The sequence below is a fragment of the Bufo gargarizans genome, chromosome 1 (assembly GCF_014858855.1).
Source record: "Bufo gargarizans isolate SCDJY-AF-19 chromosome 1, ASM1485885v1, whole genome shotgun sequence".
Taxonomy (NCBI): Eukaryota; Metazoa; Chordata; class Amphibia; order Anura; family Bufonidae; genus Bufo; species Bufo gargarizans.
This window is the reverse complement of record NC_058080.1, coordinates 414,791,052-414,812,204: the sequence shown is the minus strand read 5'-3', so window position 1 is coordinate 414,812,204 and position 21,153 is coordinate 414,791,052.

The following is a 21,153-nucleotide window of genomic DNA, read 5'->3' as shown; positions in this document are numbered from 1 at the left end:
ATGATATACCTGGTGAAATAACAGTAAGGAAGAAGCGGGATGATGATATAACTTGTGAGATAAGAGTAAAGAAGAAGTGGGATGATGATATACCTCGTAAGATGAGTAAAGAAAAAGCGGGATGATGTTCTACCTTGTGAAATGAGAGCAATGGAGAGGTGGGATGATGATAGAACAAAAGAGATGCAGAGTGATAATATTCCTGGTGAATTAAGAGTAAATGAAGAATGAGATTATGTAGCTTGTGAAATACGTAAGAGTAAAGGAGAAGTGGGATGAAGATGCAAAAGTAAAGGAAAAGCAGGATGATAATATACTTTGTCACATCTGAAATAAGAGTAAAGGAGAAGTAGGATGATGATACATACCTTGTGAGATAAGAGTAAAGGAGAAAAGAGATGATATACCTTGTGAAATTAGAGTAAACAAGAAGAATGATGATGCTCCTGGTGAATTAGGAGTAAAGAAGCAGCACCTTGTGGATTAGGAGTAAAGGAGAAGTGGACAACAATGTACCTTTTGAAATAAGAGGAAAGGAGAAGTGGGATGATGATATTCCTTGTGAACTAAGAGTAAAGGAGATGTGCAATAATGATGTACCTTGTGAAATGGAGAAGCAGGATGATGATACCTTATGAAGTAAGAATAAAGGAGAAGTGGGATAATGTTGTACCTTGTGACAGAAACCCCAAAGTTGCCTCTACTGCATTTTTTTAAACCAAGAAATGTTCAGGCGTTGTTTTCTTTGCCAGGTACAGATACATATCAGTGTTTTTGTAGTCTAAGGACACAGTAACTACAAAAGGACATTACTGTGATTTGTAATCATCTTATCTTGTCTGAAATCATAAAATCTGATGACCAAGGCATCTACTGATAAAGAAATTTTGTTGAGCACAGTATTGTGAATGATATAACCATTTAGAACCCATTAAGAACATGTCAGTTGGAGCTTGTGTATGAATGAGATTAGGACATGATTTTGTATATTTTCAGCCTTTATGTGCATAATGCCAGGGTCTAGCTAGCTCTCACACCTGGGCGATGAGGCCTATGGCCAGAAGTCGATTTGCCAAATAAGAAAACATTGACACCAGTAGCTTTTGTATTGGTAACCAGAACCACAGGTTATGCCTCTTCATAAAGTGCAAGGTATACAGCCTAATATCATTTCGTTAATATGAAATATTGAGAAATGTTAAAAATATTTCTTTTGGGCTGTATATATTATTATTCATAACTATCTTTTATGATATTTGAAAAAAGTTATTACCTTGGGGATGTTGGCTCAACGAAAAAAAAAGTTTCATACTCATGCCTCCCCAACAAGTAGAGATTCAGGTGACAGGTCCTATGTGTTCAGTTGGGGATACCACAGTTGCTATTGTGCTATTATGCCACGTGTGTGGGAGGAAATTAATCTTTCTGTAATCCAAGCAACCACACTAGGAACAACTTCTACCAAAACAGTTAATTAAAATAAGCAACTTGTAAAGTAATAGTTAGTGTTAGTGTATTGCCATTGTTAAGCCTTACAAATGTGTTCTGCTTAAGTTAGCCAGTACAATGGGTGAAATTAATTATTAGGCCTGAGTCCAATTTTGAATACAAGCTACTATTTGTCAGACTGATCATAGTGCAACAAGCTTTATTTAACTCTTAATGGTGCAGTGGTCACCAACCAGTGCTCTTGAGTCACATGTTGCTGTCATGCTCATTGCATATGGCTCTTCAATGGTTGGCTGTTGTGAATTTTAGCGGGGAAGTTATATAATAACTGAACATTGGCACATTGCTGCTGGTGCTCTGCTAACCTACTCCAGGCTTCAGCAGTGAAAACCCTACAGCCTCTACCCTTCTACCTGGCAAGCCCAGCTGTCAGAGCAGTTCTGTCCTCCAGGCAGACTGTGGTCTGCCTCTTGCCCTCATGGCCTCTCTTTTTGAACAAAGGGTGCACAAGCTCTTAAATGTGCCCTAATCTTCACCAGGTAATGGCTGGACACCATGAGGTAGCTGTCCACGTTAAGTTGGTTAAGACACCTTCCCATGTAAGAAAGTGATTTGCTAGTGTCCTGTAAAGATGTGCTGTTACTACAGTCATCTGCCCATGTACTAAGCTCTGTCTGTTTCCTGGATTTGGGGCAGTCTTCTCAAAGAAAATGATCACTATGCATAATGTGTGGTGGAACTAAAAAAAACTGTTGCAGGAAGTCTACTCTGGAAAAGTATGTGGTCTTTTCAAATTAGTGGTCATTTGGAGAGCTTTCACTGTATGGGAACAAATATTCAGTCATAGAAAAATTCGGCTGAACTTGAATATGCACTCTGCTAAAAACCTGGACTTAATTTGAAACACTTGGCAGTAACAGATAATTGTTACTCGTTATACAAACTCTAAAAATTGTGGGGGCGATTTATCAAACTGGTGTAAAATAGAACTGGCTTACTTGCCCATGGCAACCAATTAGATTCCACCTTTCATTTTGTCACAGCTCCTTTGGAAAATGAAAGGTGGAATCTGATTTGTTGCTATGAGCAACTAAGCCAGTTCTACTTTACACCAGTTTGATAAATCTCCCCCTGTGTATTTCCAGGGATCATTGTGATCTAAACTTTTCACGTGAAATGATGAACCTTTTAATAAAAAGTATTTTTGCTAATGTCAGCATGTTATTTTTTTCTTAGATCTCAGTTAATTACATGGATAAATTATAATATTATTAAAGAGTAGTAATGACTTTAAATATAGTGCACACTCAGAATCAGGAATGTTCTCTATTTGTTTTGCAAACAAACCACATTGCACTTGATGAACCCTGTCTGGTATATCTATAAAAAGTTACATGTACAGTTAGCTGTGTACTAAAAGTCTTTAGAGTTGATAGGAATACTGTCCAAACGTCAAAGTAGTAAAAGTTTATGGATATATATATATATATATATATATATAAAAATATATATATATATATATATATATATATCATAAAAATCTAAAGCTTGGCTTAGCATAAGAAGTTGGCCAAAAACCAATCCAAAAGTATTTGAGCGTTATGATGTGATTAAAATAAAGAAAGAAACCCAAACAGCTATTCACTCCTGCTTCGTTCCAGGGTCCTGTGGTCACCTGCACAGCTGCAGCCATTCACAGATCTCACTGCGGTCATCCAAGTGACTACAGAAGGAGATATACACTTCTGGTCCACAGGAGACCAAAAGCAGTTGGGATGGGACACTCAGCACTGGAATGTAGTGGCATTGCATAGATGAGTGGGTTTATTTCTTTATTTTTAACTTGCAAACAGCACCGATTGCACTGCAATTTTAGCTTGCGGTTGGGCAACCCCTTTAAGTTAAAAGTAAAATGTACAAAAAATATATAAAAAAAGAATAACATTTAGATGAAATTGTTAATATATTATTATTATCATTATTATTATTAGAGATGAGCAAATTTCCCAAAAATTCAATTCGGCCGGTTTGCTGAATATTCAAAAAATATTAGATTCGATCCGAATAGCTATTTCCTGGCTGCAGAGAGCCTGTATAGTGGTATAGAACACTGTGCCTTGCAGTAACACGCATAGATGACAGGCGTTGCTCTTAGAATCACTGCACACTTCACTTATTTGGGCAGTTACGGGGCCAAAACTGACCAAATAACTCAAGTGTGAACTCAGCCTTACAGGTCGATGTTAGCGCCAGGTACAAAGAACCGTGCAGAGGCCCAAGATCCTACTGTAGCAGGAAAGAGCGCACTCCTTTTACACCGCCGTCAGCTGATTCCACAAAGATGTCTACAGAACCTGTTCTATTAAACGCTTATACAAGTAGAGCCCCTCTGACAGAGTGGAGAGGGTGTCAGCAGTAAGTTTGTGTTGACTTCATTCATTATTTTGCCCTTCCCCTGATCCGTCAGAACAATAACCCCCCAAAAAATGGGTCCTGCTGAGCATCCACCTTCACTCAGTCAGCATTTGGTCAGTAATCCATCAGTATTGCTAAAGTAAAAAATAAAACCAGGAGTGGATACAAAACAGAGATGACACTTGAATGGAATTTCTGCATGTCTTCTGTGTTTTGTACCCACTCCTGCTTTTGGCTACCAAATCATAAGCCAATTCTGATGGGACCATACAGGCCTTACAGTTGCTGCTCAAACAGGATCCGTTGTGCGTCTAATTTTTCCTTCCTTCTGACAGATCAGAAGAAGGGTCAAATAAATGATGATGTCAACCAGGCCAAAAAGGCAAAATACTGGCCCAGTCATGGAGTGGGGAGGGTGGGAAAACAGCTTAAGTGCAAAGTCCAAAGTGTGGCCCAATTACATAGTGTTGAGGTAGCGGCAGCATGAGGAGACCACATAGTGGCCCAGTGACATAGTGAGGAGATGGCAGCAGCAGCATGAGGAGACCACAGAGTTGCCCATTTATATAGTGTTGAGGTGGCAGCAGCATGAGCAGGCCACAGACTGGCAAGGTGACATAGTGTGCAGGAGGCAGCAGCAGCAGAATGAGGAGGGACAGAGTGGCTCAGTGACATAGTTTTGATTTAGCAGCAGCATGAGGAGGCTACAGAGTGGCAGTGTGACATAGTGTGGAGGTGGCAGCAGCAGCAGCATGAGGAGGCCACAGAGTGGCACAATGATAGAGTGTGGATGTGGCAGCTGCATGAGTAGACCACAGAGTGGCCCAGATACAGAGCTGTGAGTTGGCAGTAGCATGAGGAGACCACAGAGTGGCAATGTGACATAGTGTGGAGGTGGCAGCAGCAGCAGCATGAGGAGGCCACAGAGTGACCCAGTGACATAGTGTTGATTTAGCAGCAGCAGGAGGAGACCACAGAGTGGCAAGGTGACATAGTGTGGAGGTGGCAGCAGCAGCATGAGGAGACCACAGAGTGGCCCAGAGACAGAGTTGTGAGTTAGTAGCAGCATGAGGAGGCCACAGAGTGGCTCAGTGACATAATTTTGATTTAGCAGCAGCATGAGGAGGCCACAGAGTGGCAAGGTGACATAGTGTGGAGGTGACAGCAGCAGCATGAGGAGGCCACAGAGTGGCACAATGATAAAGTGTGGAGGTGACCCCTGCACCACTACATTCTGGGCAGGTAGGCTCCTTCGAAGCAGGTGGTCTACCCCGGGCACATTTGGCTCCCAACCTCCCACTGCTGCCACCCTGCTTACTCCCGGCCATGCTACCAGCTTGCTGGCTCCACCGCTGCCTCACGCGCAAGCTGCCAATGATGATGAAACCCCTTGGTCACCCGGTTCCCAATTGTGATTGGCTACATGATCATTGAATACTGTCTGCATGTCACTGATGTGCTCCTCAACCGTCTCTGAGCCAGGAGCCTGACCGCTCCCAACACCAACTCCCACGCCAAAAAGGGATGTAATTTTCTCACATCACCACAGAACAGCTAATAAGCCTTTTTTTCCCACTAATACACGCCAAAAACACTGCTAAACGGCAAATAATACTTTTTTGCCACTAATGCATGCCAAAAAGGGCTGTAATTTTCTAACTTCGCCACAAAACGGCAAATAATACTTTTTTTGCCACTAATACACGCCCAAAAAAGTTTTAACTGCACCGCTGAAAGGACAAAAAAAGCTTCAAAACATATAACTGCACCGCTGTTATCCATAATCCATTTTTTTTGCCACTAATACACCGCAAAATAGGCTGTAATTTTCTCACTTCACCACACAACGGCTAATAAGCCCTATTTCTCCACACTTATACACGTCAAAAAAGACTTTAGAACATATACCTGCACCACACAAGGGCTAATAAGACATATCAATATTTCCCAGTAATATACCCTGTTGGATCACACAGCACTTGCACCCTAATAAAAAGAACGGTTTGCTGGAATTACAGAGGTATCATCTATTGCAAACCTGAAAGCAGCAGTATAATAGCAATTTTTCATCCCCAGTCAGTGCAGCAAGGTGTAATAGGATTGTTCCTTTTACCCAGGCTGTAAACTCCCCTATTGGACCCTGTTCTTCTTTTATAGTGTGGAATAATTCCTCCATATCCTTTCCCTACACTTTTAATGATCTTTCCCTGAATTTCTATTCAGCAAAAATTCAAGTTTTCTAGCACTAACCCTAGTGCCTGCTGACGTCTCTCCCTGCACTAAGTACACTGGAAAATGGCTGAATCCAAGATGACTGAGTCTATTTATACGGCTGTGACATCACAGGGCTGGTTGGCTACTGATTGGCTGCATGCATGGTATTGTGGGTGATCTCTCATTCCCAGAGTTCTTTGCTCCATGTCCTAACATGTGCAGCAGCCATTTTAGGAAAAAATGTGACTCGTTACCACGAAGCGTGAGGAAATTTGGATTCGGTGCAAATCTAATTTTTCCTGAAATTCGGATCGAATTCCACTTCGTCAACTTCGATTCGCTCATCTCTAATTATTTTTATTATATTTCTTTAGTAATCTTTTGTAATAGAGCACTATAACATCATATTACAATACAAATCATCTTGCAGTTACCTTTATTACATTGCTTTAATATTTTTTTCAATCTTAAAATTGTAGTTTACTCAATATTTATTATGGGTATGTTATAGGTAAGATCAAGTAACCCTTTCAGTCCACATCTGGACTGCAACTATTGTTTGTATAGTATACACCCATATATGAAAACTTTTCCGCACCTGAAGCACTTGATTAAAGCTTCTATTAAGTTATAAACTCTACATTACTTATGTGGTTTATTGCTGGGTATCTTGAATATTTCCTTTTTTTAAATGTTTAAATTTTTTTTATCATGTCTCTTAGGTTTGGTTCACAATGACTTATTTAGGGTATAGATGTGTCATTTTTTATATTTTTTTCTTGGCTAGACATGTTCTGTGTAACATTCAAAATAACATGAGTTTGTGATATTATGTCATGTAGTGGCTATCCCATACATGTCTCTGCAAGGCCATTCAGTGGTTGTGTGGTTAATTGTAGCATGTCTTAGGCCTCATGCATACGACAGTATTTTTTCACGGTCCGCAAAACGGGGTTCCGTTGTTCCGTGATCCGTGTCTGTTTTTTCTTCCGTGTGTCTTCCTTGATTTTTGGAGGATCACCAGACCAGAAAAGTGAAAAAAAAATCGAAGTCAAGTTTGCCTTGAAAATGATAGGAAAAAAACTGACACGGATCACGGACGCGGATGACAATCTTGTGTGCCTCCGTGTTTTTTCACGGACCCATTGACTTGAATGGGTCCGCGAACCGTTGTCCGTCAAAAAAATAGGACAGGAAAAACAGATCACGGACGCGGATGACAAACGGTGCATTTTCGGAGTTTTCAACGGACCCATTGAAAGTCAATGGGTCCTCAGAAAATCACGGAAAACGGAACAACGGACACGGATGCACACAACGTGTGCATGAGGCCTTACAGGGCCGATCCTACACGGGGTGCAGTGGGTGCCCCGCACCCCAGCGCTGTCACCCGAAAGGCGCCGAGCGCAGGGCCGGACTGGCCTGCCGGGATAGCGGGAAATTTCCCGGTGGGCCGGCAAGCCTGAGTGCCGCGGCCGGCGGCAGGGCAGAGCAGGAGATGAGCGCCTCCATTGCGGAAGCGCTCATCTCCATAGTCATCTGTATTGCCGTCCTCAGGACGGCAATACAGATGCCTGTGCTGCGGCAGAGGAGGGAGAGGTGTGTCCCCTCCTGTTCCTCTGATAGGCTGCCGGCTTAGTGCTGGCAGCCTATCAGAGCTCAGGCCGTTGCAGGCGGCGCGATGACGTCATCGCGTCGCCTGAGCCGTATAGCGAGGGACACAGACGGAAGAGGCGGCCTGCATCGCATCGCATTGCTGGAGGTAAGTATAAGTGTATTATTTTTTTTTATTTTTTTATATAGGTACAATACTGGGCTGGCACATGATAAGGGGGGCTACTGGGCTGGCACATAAGGGGGGCTACTGGGCTGGCACATAAGGGGGGACTACTGGGCTGGGCTGGCACATGATAAGGGGGGCTACTGGGCTGGCACATGATAAGGGGGGACTACTGGGCTGGCACATGATAAGGGGGGACTACTGGGCTGGCACATGATAAGGGGGGCTACTGGCACATGATATGGGGGCACTCTGGCTACTGGCACATGATAATGGGGGGGATCTGGCTACTGGCACATGATATGGGGGGGGGGGCTCTGGCTACTGGCACATGATAAGGGGGGGGGGGCTCTGGCTACTGGCACATGATATGGGGGGCTACTGGCACATGATAAGGGGGGCTACTGGCACATGATAAGGGGGCTACTGGCACATGATAAGGGGGGCTACTGGCACATGATAAGGAGGGCTACTGGCACATAGGGGGGCTACTGGCACATAAGGGGGGCTACTGGCACATGATATGGGGGGCTCTGGCTACTGGCATATGATATGGGGGGCTCTGGCTACTGGCACATGATGGTGGGGGGGCTCTTATTTCTGGCACATGATTGGGGGCACTCTGGCTACTGGCACATGATATGGGGGGCTCTGGCTACTGACACATGATATGGGGGGGCTCTGGCTACTGACATGATATGGGGGGGCTCTGGCTACTGGCACATGATGGTGGGGGGGCTCTTATTACTGGCACATGATTGGGGGCATCTATGGGGGCACATCTTACTGCAGATTATTGGGGGGCACTATAGGGGCATCTACTGAGGCTAAAAAAGAAGATATTTTATATGGGGGCTCTGTATAGGGGCATTTTATACTGGGACACATTATGGTGGGTACTATGGGGAAGGGGGGGCACTATGGGGGTCATCTACGGGGGCACTGAGAAGGGGTATTTTATATTGGCACATTATGGGAACATTAGCTCAACTGGGGGCATTACAAATGTTTTGCATATTATAAGGAGAATTATTACTACTGGGGGGGCATTATGGTGGGCTTTATTACTCCCCCATGGTATGACCCCCTAGTAGCAGCACCAGCCTCTCCCTGCTCTGCTATCCCTCTGCCCCTTTTCCAAATCCTTATTATGAAATCTTTCTCATTAGGTTAAAGCACAACATCAGCTCCGCCGAGCCCCCGGCCAAAGTGTTGAAGTGGCGTCCGAGATCCCCAAGGGCCAAGTCAAGTAACTGTAAGTTTTTATGGGGGTTCTACAAAAGAGCTATCGTGGGGCAAAGTTCATATTCGTGTTTACACACGTGTTTTAAAATGAATGCTTTCTCCTATTATAAACAAGTAAATAATGACGCAATGCTGTGGGGCTGGTGTGCAACTTTTTCCAGGGCTGGTTTTTATCCCCAGTCCGGCCCTGGCCGAGCGAGCCGCCGGGACTTTTTTTTTTTTGACTTTTTTTTTTTTGACTTTTTTTTTTTTTTTAAGCCGAGCCGCCGATTCGTGGGGCTGAAGTTGGGGGCTGAAGTTGTTGCCATAGAAACATTGTAAAGGGGAGGAGTTAGTAAGATAACCACGCCCATGTGGGGCGCCAGAAATATTTCTGCACCCAGGCGCCTGTGACCCTAGGATCGGCCCTGAGGCCTTAGTCTTTTGCTTTGCTAGCATGTTGTAACATTGTACTGAATTTGTTAAATGAGCAATTAGAGTCCACAGAGGGAGTTTTCCAGACTCCTCAAATTGATGATCTATCCTCAGGATAGGTTGTTACTATCCGGTCAGTGAGGGTCCTACGTATGGTACCCCCATCAAGCAGCTGTTCCCTGCAGCCTCCGGTGCTATAACTAGCATTGTGAATGGAATAGGAAGCAGCTCAGCTCCCACTCACTTCAGGCTGCAGTAACCCAGCATGGCCTTTAACCAAATTAGAGCTAATGTAAGTGGACACATCTGTATATTCACACACAGGATACATTTTAGCAGCTGAAAATAATTTCTGTATAAATAATATGATACAGAAACAACATCATTTATTGGATTACTCAAAATCCCAATCAAGTGAGCAGAACATCAGCAACATTTCTGCAACAATTCTGCCATGTGTAAATATACTGCACCCTTATATATACTGTATACCCTGATTTTGAATCTGATACCATACTATGCAAATTCAACCTTAAGCAAGTCTTCAGAAAGATAACATAAAACTGCTTGTTTTCGATAGGATTGCAATGGGGACGGTGCCCCAATGATGAACCACATCAAGGTCAGCAGTGAAGACTCCCCCTCTTCTCATGAAACTCATGGCTTACCAGCTGCAGCTCCATCCTGGGATGTACAATGGCCATCCAGTACAATGACTGATGACATTTCATCTTCTTACTGGCATGAAACCTGGAAAGCAGACCCCAAAGTAAGATCAGGAAAATATGTAAGTTTGCCAAAAGTTATTACCCGTGCATTGACGGCATATGAACAATCATTGGTGCATGTTCTGTGTATAACATAGTTCACATTTGCAAGGTTAACAAATGGCTAATCAGCCTCTCTTTAGGTGTTTCACCCTAATCACTGATGGAATGACTAACGTACAGTTATGATGCATGGGAAATGTGTGTATGTATGTGCTGGTTCCAGACATGGTCTAATTGTTTAGCTCAAATCACTGAGGATCATTTGTATAAAATATTGATTGTAGCCATATACTACAATAAACAAAGTGATGGCAAATACATTCTCATGATTAGAAGGTAAGAAATGTGGCCTAGATGGTACTGAATTACAGTATGTTTTTCATTTTTTTTTCATCTCTGCATTTCAAAAGCTGTAACTTTTTTTTTATTATTTTATTCGCAAATATAGTCATATAAGGGCTTGCTTTTTTGCAAGATCAGTTGTTTTTTTCAGGTAGCACCATCTTTGGGTGCATATTATGTTTTGCATATTTTTGATAAGATAAGATAATTCTTTAATAGTCCCACCATGGAGAAATGCAGTGTTACAGCAGCACAGAGAGTACAAAAACTCCAATATAAAGGCATTACAGTGACAGTAGATAAAAGATAAAATAAAATAAAATAAAAAATAAGGCCTCATGCACACGACCGTTTTTAGGGTCCGCATCTGAGCCGCAGTTTTTGCGGCTCGGGTGCGGACCCATTCACTTTAATGGGGCCGCAAAAGATGCGGACAGCACTCCGTGTGCTGTCGGCATCCGTTACACCGTTCCGTGGCCCTGCAAAAAAAAAAATATAGCATGTCCTATTCCTGTCCGTTTTGCGGACAAGAATAGGCATGTCAACAATGGGCCGTCCGTTCCGCAAATTGCAGAAGGCACACGGGCGGCTTCCGTTTTTTTGCGGATCCACAGTTTGCGGACAGGAAAAAAAAACGGCACGGTCGTGTGGATGAGGCCTAAGGGATATAAATATCACAGCTTAAAAAATTCAGTCTCTCGATTGACTGATATCCCCAGGAACATGTAGGTGATGAGTGCAGTCCATCTTCGCTTGGGATGGTGTTGGTTGTACAGCCTAACAGCAGCAGGGAGGGGCAACTTCCGTTAGAGCTCCTTCTCACACCTGGGGTGAAGCAGTAGGTCACTGACGGTACTGCCCAATGCTATCACCATCACATGCATGGGATGGGAGTTATTCTCCAATATGGAGATCAACTTGGATAGTATCCTTTTCTCACCTACCACCTGCACTGGTTCTAGGGGTCTCCTCAGGACGGAGATGGCGCTTCTAATCAGTTTGTCAAGTCTCTTTCTCTCCCTGGTTGAGATGCTGCTACCCCAGAAGCCCACGCCAAAGAAGATAGCTGATGCCACCACAGTGTTGAAAAAGGCCCTGATAAGTGCCCTCTGCACTCCAAAAGCTCTCAGCCTCCTAAGAAGGTGAAGCCTGCTGTGACCCTTTCTATATAGTGCATCCATGTTATAAGCCTAGTTCAGCTTATTATTAAGGAGTACACCCAGGTACTCATAAGTGTTGACTATCTCAATGTCTGTCCCCTGGATACCCACTGGTTTAGGAGGATGTTTGTGCTTGCGGAAATCCACAACCATCTCCTTAGTGATGTTTGTGATGAGGTCTACTACTGCCGAGTCATCAGAGAACTTCTGTAAGTAGCAGCTAGATGAGTTGTACAGTATCTGAAGTCTGCAGTCTACAGTGTGAAGAGGAAAGGAGAAAGAACTGTACCCTGAGGTGCCCCTGTACTACATATCACCTACTTTAACTTAGTAATACTGTACATATATATATTTTTTTTGGTGGGGGGAGGGAGGCGGGGGCAGGGTGAAAAATCACTGCAATTCCACCATTGTTTTGGGGTTTTGATTTACAGCTTTCACCATGCAGTACAAATGACTTAAAGGCATTTTACGGAATCAGAAAAATATGGCTGATTTCCTCCAAAAACAGCACTGCACCTGTCCACAGGCTGTGTGTGGTATTGCAGCTCAGCCCCATTCACTTCATTGCAGCTGAGCTGTAATACCAGCCACAACCCATGGACAGGTGCAGTGCTGTTTCTGGAAGAAAGAAGCCATGTTTTTCTAATCCCGGACAACCCATTTAATAACCTTATTTTGTGGGGTTCATGCATTTTTATTTTGCCATCAAAGGATCTGTATGATATGAGACTTTTTTGCAGGACAACTTTTTGATCACTTTTTATTGCATTTCTTGAGAGGTGATTGAACAAAAAGAAGTAATTTATTTTTAAAAATGTTATAGTGATCACCATGTGAGAGAAATATTGCAACAATTTTATTGTGTAGGTGAATATGGATGCAGCAATACTACTTATGTATTTTTTGTTTTTTCCCCCAAAATCTTTTTACATGAAATAGTTGATTTAAAAAAACAAAATGAACATGTGATCCTCTGATACATTATCCACTCATATAGTATACTGCATTGCTGCAAAACTGCAATACTTCTGTCTAATTTACTTCAGTGTAAAATACACAGGGCACACCTAGTAGGTCATTGTTAGACCCTGGACTCAGCAAAATCAGTACTGACTATGCCATCTAATGGGTTAAACTACATGGTTATACTTTTTTGAGAGCATGGTGCCAGCTGTATAATACTTGCATACTGTAAGGGTCCATTTACACGTCCAAAGTGTATTGCGGATCCGCAATACACCCGGCCTGCACCCCCATAGAACTGCCTATTCTTGTCCGCAATTGCGGACAAGAATAGAACGTGTTCTATTTTTTTTCCGGAGCCGCGGACCGAAAGTTCGGGGCCGCGCTCTGGAAATGCGGTGCTGTCTGCATCCATTCCTGCCCCATAGAGAATGAATGGGTCTGCAACCGTTCTGAAAATTTGCGTAATGGGTGCGGACATATTCTACAGATGTGTGAATGGACCCTAAGGCCCCTTTCACACGAGCGAGTTTTCCGCACGGGTGAAATGCATGAGGTGAACGCATTGCACCCGCACTGAATCCGGACCCATTCATTTCTATGGAGCTGTGCACATGAGCAGGGATTTTCACGCATCACTTGTGCGTTGCGTGAAAATCGCAGCATGTTTTATATTCTGTATTTTTCACGCAACGCAGGCCCCATAGAAGTGAATGGGGCTGTGTGAAAATCGCAAGCATCCGCAATCAAGTGCGGATGCGGTGCGATTTTCACGCACGGTTGCTAGGAGACGATCGGGATGGGGACCCGATCATTATTACTTTCCCTTATAACATGGTTATAAGGGAAAATAATAGCATTCTTAATACAGAATGCATAGTACAATAGGGCTGGAGGGGTTAAAAATAATAATAATAATAATATAACTCACCTCAATCCACTTGCTCGCGCAGCCCGGCTTCTTTTCTGTCTTCTTCTTTGCTGTGCAGTAGGAAAAGGACCTGTGGTGACGTCACTACTCTCATCACATGGACCGTCACATGATCCATCACCATGGTAAAAGATCGTGGGATGGACCATGTGATGAGCGCAGTGACGTCATCAAAGGTCCTATTTCTCAAAGAAGAAGACAGAAGAGATGCCGGCTGCGCGAACAAGTGGATTAAGGTGAGTTAAATTATTATTATTTTTTAACCCCTCCAGCCCTATTGTACTATGCATTCTGTATTCAGAATGCTATTATTTTCCCTTATAACCATGTTATAAGGGGAAATAATACAATCTACACAACCTTGAACCCAAACCTGACCTTCTGTGAAGAAGTTCGGGTCTGGGTACCACATTCAGTTTTTTATCACGCGCGTGCAAAACACATTACACCCGCGCGATAAAAAATGATCAACGGAACGCAATCGCAGTCAAAACTGACTGAAATTGCGTACCTACTAGCGCGGGTTTGCCGCAATGCATCCGGACCTTATCCGAACATGCTCGTCTGCAAGGGGCCTTAGTATTTGTGCATGCACATGTCCTGAGCCCACGTCATCACTGCATTGTAGTTGTATGGCAGCTAGTGCTACCTATGTAATGTTAAAGCACAAAATGGGAAAGGGTTAAAAGTCATTCATCTAATAACAGATTAGAAGAGGCTCTAGATCTGCATACATCTCTGAGCATGTACATACAGTTCACCAAAAGAACCATCAATGCATACTCCCAAAGCGAAAGTCCTTGGATAACGTAATTTTCATGACTGCTGGACAAAGCATGGTTAGACCCCTTCCGTTAGGAGGAGAGACCCTGCAAATGTGGGTTTGTGCTCTGGCAAATCTGGAGCAACCATAGACCGGTGGTGTTATGTTTATACAGTATTGGTGGTATATGCTTGGTCTGATGCTCTGGCATATATGGCAAACATGTTCATAGGATATAATGGGCTTGACTTATGCCAAAAGTGTTTACTGTTAGCATAGGTTTGGACAGTGTTCCTGTTTTATTGTACCCAAAAATGAAGTCGGCTAAAAATTTTAATATGAGGGGATCCAGAGGGGCTGTAAGTTGGCATACAGCAGAAGTTTTTTTTACAGCATATAAAGTGAACATACACCACAGTGTAAGGCCTCATGCACACGACCGTTGTTGTGTCCCGTGTCCGTTGTTCCGTTTTCCGTGATTTTCTGCGGACCCATTTACTTTCAATGGGTCCGTGGAAAACTCGGCTAATGCACTATTTGTCATGATCCGTGTTTCCAGTCCGTGAAAAAAATATGACCTGTCCTATTTTTTTCACGGACAACGGTTCGCGGACCCATTCAAGTCAATGGGTCCGTGAAAAAACACGGAGGCACACAAGATTGTCATCCGCGTCTGCGTCTGTTTTTTTCCCTATCATTTGCATGTCAAACTTGACTTAGATTTTTTTAACTTTCCTTCATGTCTGGAGATCCTCCAAAAATAAAGGAAGACACACGGAAACAAAAATGGACACGGATCACGGAACAACGGAATCCCTTTTTGCGGACCGCAAAAAAATACTGAGGCCTTATGCATACACAATACTGAGGCCTTATGCATACACAATGCTCCATTCCTACAGTGGTTGCTGTAGAAGAAATGTCCACCACAGCTTTCCCTGAAAAGTCAGTCGTCAGGGTTTTATTGAGCTGGGTGTTAATAAGATGACATCTTTACTAGTAGTGTTAAGGTGCAATTACAGCTACAGAGGAGCAGCAGATTGTCGGGAAGGAAGTGTTCCTTCCCAACAGTCCTGTGTTCGTTTAGTGGAGGTGAAGCACTACATTTACATACAGCGATCACCTCCACAGTATTAGGACGAACGGTCACTACTGCAATCCCTCGTCCTCCTACAGCTGCATTGTTTCTGGGCAGCAGATCGCTGTTGAGACGGCATGATGTGCTGCCCAGAAATGAAATGTACTTGCCTGCATGAACGACAGTTTCACCGGATGAACAAGCGTTTCGCTCACTCATTGGGTAATCGGCACCTTTACGTTGGCAGATTGTCTGCAACAAGCGCTCGTAGGAACGCTTATCACCGATAATCTGCCCCACTATAAGAGCATGTAAATCTACCTTTAGACTTGGACCTTCACCTGGCTGCAGACCCAGATTAAGGCCTCTTTCACACTACCGTTTTTTTTTTCCGTTTTGCGGTCCGTTTTTTGCGTTCCGTATACGGTCCGTATACGGAACCATTCATTTCAATGGTTCCGCAAAAAAACAGAATGTGTTCCGTATGCATTCCGTTTCCGTATTTCCGTTTTTCCGTTCCGTTGAAAAGATAGAACATGTCCTATATTTGGCCGCAAATCACAGTCCGTGGCTCCATTCAAGTCAATGGGTCCGCAAAAAAAACGGAACACATACGGAAATGCATCCGTATGTCTTCCGTATCCGTTCCGTTTTTTGCGGAACCATCAATTGAAAATGTTATGCCCAGCCCAATTTTTTCTATGTAATTACTGTATACTGTATATGCCATACGGAAAAACGGAACGGAACAACGGAACGGAAACGGAACCACAACGGAAGCAAAAAACGGAACAACGGATCCGTGAAAAATGGAACGCAAAACACTGAATTCAACATACTGTAGTGTGAAAGAGGCCTAATGGACCTATATTAAAACTAGATCTGTACACCTGATATAGGAAAAATCTTCGATGGTAAGGACGGGTTAACATCTGCGTTGTGAACTCCGGCACTGTATCTGGCCACTGTATCCGGCGTACATGCAAGCTTTCACCTGGAAAAAAATACTACACACAACATTTTTTGGCCTGAAAGTCAGCATGTATGCCGAAAAGCGACTGGATTACCACAAGATCCTATTACAGTGAATGAGGATCTGGCGATGCATGGTGTTCCTCAGCCAGAACAGACTGCCAGGCTTCACAGCACAGATGTGAACCCAGCCTTATATCTGCATCCGACTGGCAAAAGTGAATCCAGTACAATATTTTCTATTTCTACTGTTTCTTTATTTCTTTTGCTGTTGGAATTATATTCTACTTTTGTACCTTAGGCACATTTGTGCCATTTCTGACCTTTATTACAGTTCACATGTCTGCATAAAATGGTTTCTTGTAGTCACATGCTATTTAACCCTTATCATTCTTGAAATTGAACTCAGAGACTCACAGTTCCTATTCGCTGCTTATCTAAATGAATAGGTGCTCACATGTTTAGTTCAGATGACATGTTACTAGTGATTAGTTACCAGTTTGAGGCTTTCTTAAAGGGGTTGTCCCACGAAAAATATTCTACAGTTTTCAAATCAGCACCTGGATCTGAGTACTTTTGTAATTGCATGTAACTAAACATTCAGCATAGCCACTGAGTTATTCAATAAAACGTATTTGTATAACACCACCTACCACCTATGGCAATGGCTCTCTCCGAGAACAAAAAGATCTGGCAGTATGCCCAGTCCTTATTTTCCCTGACATCTGCCATTGGGGGAGAGCTAAGAGATTCCTATACACATTAGATGGTCAGATCTAATGACATAGATCTAATGTGTATGGCCAGCTTTAGAATCCTAAAATTGGAGGGTTGTGATTGCAAGTTACTAAATTAATCAGGATTATGATAAGTGAGTGACAAAAAATACATCTGATCTTGTTGGTCTGCATAATGTTTCTTCAAAGTAAATGCCTATATGGTCCCAAATAAATGGGAAATTATTTTTGGACCACATTAATGGGAATGAACATTCACATGAACACTTGCTCCTGATAATTGCCCGGTGTAAATATGCTGTCAATCACCTGAAAAATGAGCAAAACACTAAATTGTTGGGTGATCCGTTGTTCATGCAGCACAAAAAGTCAATTGTTGGCTACTCATTGTCCTGTTTAAAAAGTGATGTTCTGTCCAGGGGCGTTGCTAGGTTCTCAAAAGATCCAGCGCCCAAGCCCCAATGAACATAGCCCAGTTCTCTAGGCATCCCCCTCCTTCCCCCACACACCGCATTCTGCTATACTTGCTATACAGCAGCACATACCTGTCACATCCAGTGCCTCCCAGGTGACGTCTCCTCCGATGTAGATCTTCTCTGTCATCATCTTCTACATTTGGTCCATATAACTTCATCTGCTCCTCGTCTCTGCAGAGTGTGACACACAGACACCTTAGCTTCCTCACATTTCCTCACATCATCCCCCAACCTGGAGTCCTAACTGTGTTATCCTGTTCCTCGCTGTGCTCCTCAATACTCCCAAATACTATCCTAAATAAAAATTAGTGCCCCTATAGTAATAGTGCTCCTCATAGTCCCACCAATAGTAATTCCCTTCTAGAATGCCCTCATTAGTAATACTGCCCCCTACAGTGCCCCCAACAGTGATAATACTCCCCAAGAATACCACCATTAGTAATATTGCCTCCTACAGTGCCCCCAACCATGATAACACTCCCCAAGTATGCGCCTATTAGTAGAAGAGTCCTCCAGTATTAATACCCTCACAGAGCCCCCAGTAGAAATAAGGCCCCCTATTGTTCCCCCAGTGATAATAAAATCTATCTACAGACCCCTCAGTAATAATAAGGCCCCCCATAGTGCTCTTAGTAGAAATAAGGCGGATCTATAAGTCCCTCATATCAAGCCCCCAGTAGTAATAAGAATGCCTATAATGTCCCCTGGATTTATAATACCCCTACAGTGCCCCCAGTATTTATACTGCCCTCTACTGTCATAATCCTCAACCTGAAGTGTCCCCAGTATTTATAATTCCTCCTTCAGCACCCCCTGTAGTTATATTTCTCCCTACTCCATACAGTCCCATGTAAATAGCATCACACCATCTCTCCTGCCCCTCCAAAATACAGTCCTATGTAAATAACATCACTTCCCTCCCTTCATTCCCTCCAACATACAGTCCCATGTAAATAACACTATTTCCCTCCCTCCACCATAGAGTCCCATGTAAATAACATCACACCATATCTCCAGCCCCCTCCTTTATACAGTCCCATGTAAATAACACCCCTCTTTATTTACAGCCCCCTTAAAAATACAGTCCCATGTAAATAACATTTCCTCCTCCCCAGCCGCCTTTAACATACAGTCCCATGAAAAACATCACTCCCTGAACATTAAGTCCCATATAAATAACATCATTCCCCCCACCAGCCACCTTCAACATACAGTCTCATGTAAATTACATCACCCTGCCCCAGTCCCCTCCAACATTTAGTCCCATGTAAGTAACATCACTCTCTCCCCAGCCCCCTCCAACATACAGTTACATGTAAATAACATCACTCCCTGCTACAGCCACCATGATACAGTCCCATGTAAATAACATGACCTCCTCCCCAGCCACCTCCAACACACAGTTCCATGTAAATAACATCCCTCCCTTCAGCCCTAACATACAGTCCCAGTTAAATAACCACAACTCCCAGCATTGCTCTGACTCTCCCTTCACGTACCTCTCCTGAAGTAGCAGACCTGACTACAGCTTCTTCCCCCAGGTTTTTTCCTCTTCACTACCATCCTCTCCTGCACTGGTCACATGATAGTGACATCATCGCAGGCCCTTCTCAACCACTGCCTGTTTTATTGGTCACATGACCTATGATGTCACCACAGGTCCTTCAGCATTTCCAGTTCATTAGATTCAATTGCATTGCCGTCCTGAGGACTTCAATACAGTTGTATCTAGCTGGCAGGCAGGCCATTCGGGGACTGGGACTAAACATCAGGGGCCCAGAATGTTTTAACTTAGCAACGCCCCTGGTTCTGTTGACAAACAATCTATTTAGGGATCATTCATCCTAACTAAAATGAGGGGGCAATGATAGGCAGTAATCGGTTTGTTCCCTATCATTGCGCTGTGTATCAGTTCATGTAAATAGGCGCTAAGTTGGAAATTTTATAATGAAACTATTAGAACAAAAAATTTACTCTCGGGTCTACTGTTTCTGCTTGTGGAGATGCCAGTCTTACAGGCAATGCTCCCTGGGAAATAGTATGTTCTCCTCCAGAAGGAAACTGTTTCTCTAATGTGAAACATCTGATCTGTTAAGGGGTTTCCCATGACTATTGTAAAACGTGGAAATCACAGATGGAGCATAGTACATGAAATTATGTTTCTAACAAAGCTAAAACTAGCCCTGTACCTCACATAGATCCAGAGATCTCCACATTTACTGCTCTGTTATATTTATATCAAGCTGGCAGCTCAAGGGGAGTGTCTCTTCTGCTGCAGCTCAGGAGGCGTGTCCATGCTCGTCCTATCACAGCACAGAAAGCAGTTAAGGGTAAAACTGAACATATGTGACCATCTCACAGAGTAGGACAAAGAAATAAGAACAAAAAAACAAACAGCAGGTGGCGCTATACAGATAGATTTTATTAAATAACTAAGGCCTCATGCACACGACCGTTGTGTGCATCCGTGGCCGTTGTGCCGTTTTCCGTTTTTTTTCGCGGACCCATTGACTTTCAATGGGTCAGTGGAAAAATCGGAAAATGCACCGTTTTGCAGCCGAGGCCGTGATCCGTGTATCCTGTCCGTCAAAAAAATATGACCTGTCCTATTTTTTTGACGGACAACGGTTCACGGACCCATTCAAGTCAATGGGTCCGTGAAAGAACACGGATGCACACAAGATTGGCATCCGTGTCCGTGATCCGTGGCCGTAGGTTGCTTTCATACAGACGGATCCGAAGATCCGTCTGCATAAAAGCTTTTTCTGATCTAAGTTTTCACTTCGTGAAAACTCATTTCCGACAGTATATTCTAACACAGAAGCGTTCCCATGGTGATGGGGACGCTTCTAGTTAGAATACACTGCAAACTTTGTACAAGACTGCCCCCTGCTGCCTGGCAGCACCCGATCTCTTACAGGGGGATATGATAGCACAATTAACCCCTTCAGGTGTGGCACCTAAAGGGGTTAATTGTACTATCATATTCCCCTGTAAGAGATCAGGGCTGCCAGGCAGCAGGGGGCAGACCCCCCCCGGCCCAGTTTGAATATCGTTGGTGGCACAGTGTGCCAACCACCATCGCCCCCCCCTCCCTCCCTCTATTGTATTAAATCGTTGGTGGCACAGTGTGCCAACCACCATCGGCCCCCCTCCCTCCCTCTATTGTATTAAATCGTTGGTGGCACAGTGTGCCATCCACCATCGGCCCCCCTCCCTCCCTCTATTGTATTAAATCGTTGGTGGCACAGTGTGCCAACCACCATCGCCCCCCCCGCCACCCCCCCCTCCCTCTATAACAGTAACATTGGTGGCAGTGTGCGGTCTCAACAGTAGAAGATTCATACTTACCTGCTTGCTGCTGCGATGTCTGTGAACGGCCGGGAGCTCCTCCTACTGGTAAGTGACAGTTCTTTAGCAATGCGCCGCACAGACCTTTCA